The 9,606-nt window shown below is 37.7% G+C and overlaps 1 long non-coding RNA gene across 1 annotated transcript; it reads right to left on the minus strand.

Annotated features, from left to right (window-relative positions):
• Nucleotides 1–240: 240 nt before the first annotated feature.
• LOC117661979 (uncharacterized) lies at nucleotides 241–8,942 on the minus strand. The gene is made up of 2 exons (XR_004590202.3): nucleotides 8,299–8,942; nucleotides 241–687 (listed from the first exon to the last, which is right to left on the minus strand). It is a non-coding gene; the product is annotated as an uncharacterized LOC117661979 (long non-coding RNA).
• Nucleotides 8,943–9,606: the final 664 nt, after the last annotated feature.

Here is a 9,606-nt window from a genome sequence, read left to right on the forward strand (position 1 = left end):
ATCAAGCTGTATCAAAAATCAAGGTACATCATTTGCATTGTCATTCTATAGGTGTCTACCTGGGTGCTGAGTTTCACTGGATTCACAACAGAGTGTAGGAGGTGGCAAACTTGTGCTGTATCAGTCAAGTGTATTATTAGAGATAGAGAGTAGAATATAAAAGAAAAATGGCAAGACAATAGGTTTATTTAAAGTATAAATGAAATGCAATTACTTTGTTATAGATCATCAGGCTCCAGAGCCTTTTTTTAACTAACTTTATTTTTCTGTATGACAATTGAAATATTGAAAGGCATTTAATACGTGCCAGAGAAAAAAAAATCTATGGCAACATTCATCATTCTGTCAATCCTCCCCCCATCCCCTGAAATAAAATAAAATATCTTTCAAAATGGGGCTAGTCTATTTCTGACAAAAATCACTCCTTGTATTCATGGAGATGCATTTGTTGTCTTCAGAATGGGGTCTGAATGCCTTTCTTCATTTGTGAAGGTCTATGCTTGGCTGTTGGTGGAAAGCAGTTGACCTAATCCACGAACATAGCTTTCTACATGGATTTGTCTGATACTGAGTTTTACCGTACTGGGATCTGTTGAGGATGTAAGTTTCCCCTGGTGGAGATGAAATGAAATGTGTTCTTTTGCAACCATTGTGTTGTTCCCCACGAACCAGCTCACAAACTGCAGCCTGGGAGACAAAAATATATCTGTGTTAATGAATGCATTCTTCCTGGTTCGTGGGAAGAAAGCAACTGTCTTTCTGTGCAAAGGCTTACTTGGCTCAGTGAAACAAATTGTGATAGAAATCTCAGAAGTGAATGAAGGTGCAAATACCATCAATGGGAATTGGTCCTCCCTTTTTGCTCCCATTTTCTCCATGCTATTTTGTGTCATGCCCCAGCATATAACTTTTATATACTGTTGTTGCTTTCTAGCCCCATCTAGTGGTCGGAGGAACAAATATGCCCCAACATACAATCCTTATATACTGTTGTTGCTCTCTAGCCCCATCTAGTGGTCAGAGAGACAAATACCAAGTATATTGTTTGAAGCTGACCCAACCTCTTTACCCATCAGCCCACACTCTCAAAACAAGTACATGTAGGGAAGCAACACTCCATTTCCTTTAGTGTTTGGAGAAGGCAGAAACACAAAGAATCCATCTTAATCTGTAGCACATAGTCATCCAAGGACAAACCCACATCCCACACACAGAGCATTGCTGGTGAGATTTAAATTGCTTGTATTTATTAATTGTTATGTTCAGCGGTAACTCAATACTGCCTATCTTGTATTTAGTTCTCATTGTATGTATTCCTATTTTCCCCAGTTTCACCATATCCTGTTCTTTCAATAAAGTATCCAAATTTAAGCACAGGGTCTGTTTTATTGGAGGATAGGTGGGCTTAGCTGCATGTTGAGCTGCACACAGACTAACATGTAGTGAGGACAGCACACACTGTTAATTCATAAACTCAGTTTTCCAAGCCCAATGGAAGCCCCATGCCATTGTAGGAACCAAGCAGTGGTATTGATTCTCATGGGAATCAAAGTAAATTTTATTAACTTAGAACTTTAGGAAACTAACAATGGGTTGGTTCCAGATTTAATCATAATAGATCCAGTGAAATCAAATTGGTCATTAATGACCCTACATTTTTCAGGGGATCTAATCTAATTCATCCTGACATGCTAGTACTAAATCATGTGGTTAGTGCTGAATTTTATTGTGGCTATAGTATGGGCTATGAAGCATGCAACTCATTAACCTTAGTCTTAATCTGCCCTACCCATTTAAAACAAACCCATTTAAACTTTCCTTTAATTAATCTGTTAATTAACAGAGACTGAATCTGTTCTAACCATGCCTAAGAACTATAGCATCAATCAGATGGATTGCATTCTCAAGTGCCACTATTGCTTGATATAGAAAGTGGGTCTAATCTTACGGGTGTTATTTCCCAAAGGTTGGAATTCTTATTGGCTTTATAATTAGGGAGCTAATGGTGCAAAGATATAAATGGATGCAGTTATGACCAAATGGAAAAATGTCAAAAGGAAAAATATGTTCAGAAGGATGTTTTAATCAGGCAGGATTTTTTCTCAGAATAGACACTTAAACTGCCATTTTTCAACAGCTTGTTGGCTCTGTAGGATATCAATAAAATAAAGATAAAACTAAATCATACAATTATGAAAAGCTGTAAAGAATGACTGCAGATTGTAATGAAAACCAAGAGTGAATCTGTAATCCAACTAACTACAAGCTCATAATTACATGTAGCAGCAATAAAATGTCATATATTTATTGTGAAAAAACCCAAACAAAACATGGATAATGCAAATACCTCAAGAAAATAACCACATCTGGCTATTTTTAAAAAAATCTTGGTCTAACAATTGCCTCCAAAGATATTTTGCTAAGCTCCTAAGCAGAGTACTGTATTATGAACTCAGAAAGAGACTTCCAAAATGTCTTAGCTCATTTTCCCCAGACATTTTATTGTAAGATGACCTTATAGGTTTCTTTCAGATTACTTTAAATTTATTTTTATTTATATAGGTGAGAAAAATATGACAAATGTTGAGAAGTAGTAGGTAACATATGTCTCACCTTTTGTTGGGAGGACCCAAATTAGTAAGGATGAGAAAAATACTTATACATTACAGCAGATAAAAGCAGCATCATGCCCACACAGTGTGTGCTGCACCCCTTTTAGACCTGCATGTGACATTACTAGGCATGTACAAAGAAAGTATGCTGCTTTTATCAGAATGATAGCTTGGGTTTGGGTAACAATTAAAATGGGTATGCAAACACAGATGCCTCTTATTTGCTCCTGGAAAACCCAAACATCAATTCTGAAGTTGGGAAGGGGAACTTTTCTTACACCTCTACTCAAAACAGTTCACATTTTGTAGGGTCCTAGTCAGAGGTGGTATTCAGCTGGTTCGCACCAGTTCAGGTGAACCAGTAATGGTTGTTGTGGTCCACCAGCAGCCTGCAGAGCTGGCAGTGGAGTCAGACAGTGAGGAGACTGGGGAGGACAATGGGCCAGTCTTGGAGTCTGGGGAAGGCCCGGACAAGGGCTCTGGGTCAGAGGCAGAGATAGAGGGCCATCTGGGAGTGATGCGTGGACTTCGGAGCCTCCAGAGTCAGACAGCAGAGAGGCAGAGGAACAGGGGGAGCCTGTTCCTAGTGCACGCATGTGCAGAGCTGCCAGAAGGCAAAAGCAGCTAAAGCAAAAGGGACAACTCAGGAGTAAGGCCAGAAGCTGATTGGCCCCTCCCATAAGGCTTAAAAGAGTAGCAAAGGCTGTTGAGCTCTTTGTAGGAAAGCAAAATTGCTAAATCTGTTTCCAGTTGGCATCTCTTGTTTCTGAACTTCATGGGGCTTTGCCAAGAAAGGCCTTTGGCAGGGTGCCAAAGAAGATATAGGTTTGTTATAAGCCGAAGGACTAATTCTGAAAGACTTGCAATTAATTTGGATTAAGCTGGGAATGAAGTAATTATTATTATAATAAAATAGGTTTGTTTGGGACTAATGTGTCTGGTAATGACTTAGTGAGACTAGGTCACAACAGTTGCAATCACGGGTGGGCCCGCCCCTGCTCCCCCTCCCCCACCCCAGCTCCAAGTCATGCTATTTAGGCACATTTTCGAGGCTGGGCGCATACACGGAAGGCGCAGAAGCGACCAAAGTACTTGGGTGGAAAGCTAGGTACATGCATGGACAGCGCACACATGAAGCGAGTGTGCGGGCACATGGCAAACTAGTGATAAAGGTAAGTGAAACCCATCCCTGGTCCTGGTGCTCTCTGAGCTTCGTTTTTCTCTTGCGGACATTTCACTACCTAACTAGATAACTTCATCAGTGCCAGCAGGGAGTGAGGTTTGCTTCTACTCTCTTCGAGCACTGATGATGTTACCTAGTTTGGGTAATGAGATATCTGCAAGTAAACAACCAAACCAAGAACCCCACAGTTCAACGCTGAGCTACAAATATTCCCTTCTACTAGCTCACATTTCCTTATGCACTGAACACCTCAGAAGGGCCATTTTGAAGTGGAAATGTTTTATGTTTCATTGATTGATTTTGCACATCCCTCAATTTAGGATTGCAGAAGCCTGCATGCCAAATAAAGATGTCTTTGTTTTGCAAATTCTGCTTTGGTTTACTTTTCAAAGTAGGGTTTAGAACTCTGAAAGGTGAGTTCACACTGAAGTTAAATTTACCTAGTGTATGCATGACAAACAGAACAGCTGGCATTCCAGTTTGCCTGCTCTGGCTTTTTGCACCTATAACTTGACGACAAAGAGCATAGAATTTATTTATTTATTTATTTATTTGTTTGTTTGTTTGTTTGTTTGTTTGTTTGTTTGTTTATTCAAGCACGTATAAGATAACAGATATAAGTATAAACATGATTATGAATGCAGAAAATGGATATAAATAAATGGGGACAGTAGGACAAGGACAGTAGGCATGTTGCTGCGCTTATGCACGCCCCTTATAGACCTCTTAGGAATGGGGTGAGGTCGACAGTATAAAGTTAAAGTTATGGGGGTTTGGGGAAGAAACCACAGAGTCAGGTAGTGTATTCCAGGCATTGATCACTCTGTTGCTGAAGTTGTATTTTCTGCAATCGAGTTTGGAGCGGTTTACTTTAAGTTTGTATCTATTTTAATAATTAAAAAGATATTTGATTGTGCCGAGATGGACAAAATGACACTTGAATTGAAAGGATTGACGGATTTTTATGTAATTAATATGGGAGAAATGGTATAATTGGATCAAAAATAGAAAAAAAGGAAAATAATAGAATGTACTGTAGATTTAGTGAAAATATATAGAGTATAGGTGAATACTAGTATGATGATATGTAAATGGTCACAGTCATGCACAAGAGTTGAATAATGATTGTTTGATTGTAAAAATTCAATAAAACATTTCTTTAAAAAAGTTTGTATCTATTGTGTGCTTGTGTATTATTGCAGTTGAAGCTGAAGTAGTTATTTACATGTAGGACGTTGTAGCAGATAATTTTGTGTACTACGCTTAGGTTGAGACGGACAGCATCTTGTTGGAAAGCCTTACTCTACATACCTCTCTGTAACCTCCCTCCTGTAGGTTAAATTGATATTCTCAGAGCTGTCATCACTTCTTTCCTCTTTGAGTTCACTTGTTTTCTGCGTCTGGCTGAAATAGTTCATGTTCTCACTTGTCTCCTTAATGCAGGAAAGCCCAGTGCAGCCTCTTAACTGTAGAATGATGTAAGTAACTCAGCCTCTTTTTTTTTTCCCCCAAAATCACTATATCATTTCCTAATTAACTTTATTTTATTCTCTTATGGAACCCCCAGTCTCAGGCATTCTTCCTGATAAAATCTTAATCCTAACCCTAACCCTTTGTTTTTCTCTGTCCACGTGTTCTTACCCCTGGGTTAAGCTTTCTGCTGTCCAACAAAATCCATCTTTTTTTACTGTTTACTATTTGTTTTTCCAAAGAAGCCTTTTAGTGGTTTCTTTAAAAATGCTTGAAGGGGCTCGTTGTGGTCCCTGCATCCTCAGCAGTCAGTTATATTGATGAAAGTGTTCATAAGCAAACAAGATGCTGGACAACCTTCTTGATTTGTGTGTGTGTTATGTCTGTATTAGTCACTGAGTTAGATCCCTGTGCCAATGGTCGCCAGAAGTCATCATGTTTCTGCAGAATTACTGCTCCTAATCCAGACTGTGATGTACCCAGTGAAATTTTGATGAGCTACCTGGAGCATAAAACTCGAATATAGGTGCTTATACTTGACAGCAACTCATGATTTTTCCCCTTACAGAACTGCATTTGTGGACAGGGCTGGCATCATTTCTCCAAGAAGTTTATTGTGGCCTGAAAGTAACTTTTTCGGTTGACTTTCTTGCATCGCTACAGGAGACTATGATTTTTCCATTTTTCAGGTTCAACTATTAGAGCAAGCAATTACTGCATGCGGAAAGGACCAAAGTATTTGTGATATTAATTTCGTTTATTTATTAAATCAGTTTATAGAGCCACCCCTTTCACACGCAAGGAACTCTGAGTGTTGTACAGCAGAGCTAAAAACAATTAATGGGGCTAAAAATGGTTAATAATTAATTGCAGAAATCCAGGTATTGCGGGTTTCTTTTTTTTAATACTGTGTTAGAAAAATCTGGGCAGCCTCTGAAATATGGAGCATAGGTGATATTTGTATGTCAAAGGCCAATCATTTCTTCTCCCTAAGGATCTTAACAAGCCTCACTTCTTCAAAGCTGCTATTTGAACTTCAAGGAAGGCTCCCACAGATACCAACAGGCACTTCCCCTGAACTGCAAATAGCAATTTTAGGGAAATAGTCAATGCAGGGCTCAGAGAAATGATACATAGAGACTCACCCTCTTATTCCATACACTTCCAAAACTAGTCATAAAAAAAGCTAGCATCCATGGAACACTACACTCTATTAAATTCTAACCTTCTTTCCAAAACCTTCAACTTTACAATTTAATGAGCCCTGAATATAATTCCTTATTTAAATCCAAATTCCTTCTTTGTGGAGTAAATTTATTTCAATCAAGGGGTTTTCTCTAAGAACGTCTAAGCCTGGAACCCTCCCAATATGTCCACATGAATCTCACTGCATTCGTACATTGTGCCTTTGTAACATATTTCATAAATGGAAACTACTTATTCAAACAATATGTTGGATGGAATCCAAAGAGTATGAAAACCTCTCCTCTAAAGAAAGAACTCCACAAACAGTCAATTATTCACAGTACGATTATCACTGAAAGCAATTTTCCATTTTAACTTTCAATAAAATTGATTTTTTTAAAAAAATATAATTCTCTTGCCATCCAGCATGTGAACATATTAAAATGCCTTACTTTGCTATGATGAAATTAAATGTCCTGACATTGCAGTATTACTTTTTAATTAATTAAAAGAAATAAACCTTATTATAACAGTTGTCTCAAAAAAAAAAAAGAGGTAAATTTACACTTGCCACCACCACCAATTATAGAATCTACTGAATAGCAAATGTTGTTTTCTAGTTATTCCTTAGCTTCTATCTGGGAATAGATTTGGGATCAGAAGAGCAAAGTTTTGTCTCAGACCTATATCTGGAGCTGTACCTCTCTCCTCAGAACCCAACAATATTCGCTGATATCAAATAATAACCTCCAAATTTGGACCCGATAGCTGCAGGGGTAAGTGAAACTGAGGAAAAAAACTCTTTTAAACAAAACAGTAATCCCTGATTTTGTATCTAGAATCATGAAAAAAGTATAATGTTGTTGTTCATGCTTCCTTTTTCATTTTTATGGTTTAAATATGAGAGAGAGGGGGGGAGAAAATACACATCAGAAAGAAAGAAAGAAAGAAAGAAAGAAAGAAAGAAAGAAAGAAAGAAAGAAAGAAAGAAAGAAAGAAAGAAAGAAAGAAAGGAAAAAGAGAAACATATAGTATCAGATGTACAGAAAACTGCTCACTTGTAATCAAAATTTTAAACTTTCTCTCTCTCTCTCTCTCTCTCTCTCACACACACACACACACATACACACTTTCACATACACACACAATTAATCAAACGTTATAGGCCTAAAGCTGCATTACTTTCCATCCTAAGAAAATATGTTTTTGTTACACCCTTGCTTGATAAATCCAATGTCCTTCATATAGTGACAATTTCCAAAATTTCAGTACTCAGTCCATCATCTCCTAAATCCTATTCATATTCTCATAATCATACCGCATTAATAAACATACAGAAATTAAAATAAAAATGAGTGCGTATTATATGTAAAATGTCCTTCAGGCTCCCTTTCTGAATGTGGCTTTCTTAAATCAATATTTCTAACACAATGTCAAGCTATTGTTTGTTTTTTATTAGGGAGAAAAAAATCACCTGCTTTCAATTTTGCCACAATTCCTAGTTCTTTCCTATCTAAGAGTGACATTAAAAATAAATAAACCAGTGATTATTCAGTTCTCATCTTACACAACTGCTTGTCTTCTTTTCTAGCATTTCAGTGATGGAGTACTTTTTATTCCATCTTTAAGTTAAACTCCAACCATTAAAAATAGTATTAAAAAAACTTTCAGAAAGAGAAGAATCAGTTCTATAGATAGAACTTTTTGAACATCCTTCACAATCTCACTTTTTTTTTTTTTTTGCTTAGGCATTTTACACCTGCATCTTGTTGGCAGAACATTTAGTGATGATGACAATGTGAAAAATTTCCTTAACACAGAGGTAGCCTTGCACTTTTAAGCACTCACAGAGATGATTGCTAAAATAGATGTTCTGAATTCTTGCCATTTCTTACTCCAGATCAGTCAGATGCCGTTGGCCAACATAAATTAGTAGAGCTGGACTGATGGTGAGGGAGGGTCACTTCCACTGCATCTTAGATACATTGACTATTGAGGAGCAGCTTGTAGTGGATGACCTGATTAATCGTGATGAAATGGAGACATTTTTGTGAGGTCAGTGTTGTCTGCAGAGGAGGCAAATGGGGTGCAAACTGATATTGTCAGCAGCATTATGACATCACAATGCAAGACCCACCTGTTTTCTACAGAACCAGTGGTGGGTTGCTCCCACTGTGTGGTGGGTTGTCCGGTTCTTGAGAACTGGTAGTAAAAGTGGCGGGAGGCTCCGCCCACCTGCCCGGATGTCATAAGGTACAATCTGTGCATGCGCAGAAGCATCATTACTTACTGAGACATTGAAGAAGTCACGTGCTTTGTAAAACCTAGGGCCCTACATCTATAGCTCCAATTGCCTAAAATGGTGGATCTGCCCCAGGTCCAGGAGGTACAGGGTCTTGAGAGAGTTAAAAGTAAAAATGGTGGCCTCAGCTGCATGATCAAAGACCTGCTCTTTTTCTATGTGTGACAGATGAAAAACGGATGTAGGTTTTGATCACTCATGTATGGTCACCATCTTGATTTTTTATTTTTTTATTTTTTTATTGAAAAGTTTTACAAAAAGTTTACATATTTCCCCCCACTTCCCTACCTCAACCTCCCCCTCCCCCCTCCCCTTCCCAGAACAAATTACAGGGTATAAACTTCAACAATCATAATCAATCCTAGTCTAAACAATTATGACATTCCACATCTCTTGTTTCTTCAATTCCCTAATTACCCGCCTAGCTTTATTACTTAAAGACACACTAAATATCTATATAATCATTCATAACCTATCTGCAATTTCTTATTCCGATATTTATTTTGAATATAATCTATCCATCTTCTCCAGTCTCTTAAATATCTTTCATTTGAATGATCCTTCAGGTACGCCGAGATTTTTGCCATTTCCGCTAGATTTATAACTTTCATTGTCCACTCTTGGATTGTAGGTAAATCTTGCTTCTTCCAATATTGTGCCACCAACAGTCTTGCTGCAGTTATTAAATTCAAAATCAATTTAGTCTCTATAACTGTACAATCCGTAACTATACCCAAAAGAAACAGCTGTGGTGTAAATTTCAACCTCTTTTTAAGAATATTTTGTAAAATCCACCAGATTTTAATCCAAAACGCTTTAACCTTTTTACATGTCCACCAAATGTGAAAATAAGT

This window comes from Pantherophis guttatus, chromosome 2, assembly GCF_059756535.1.
Source record: "Pantherophis guttatus breed Tessera chromosome 2, ASM5975653v1, whole genome shotgun sequence".
NCBI classification, from domain to species: domain Eukaryota; kingdom Metazoa; phylum Chordata; class Lepidosauria; order Squamata; family Colubridae; genus Pantherophis; species Pantherophis guttatus.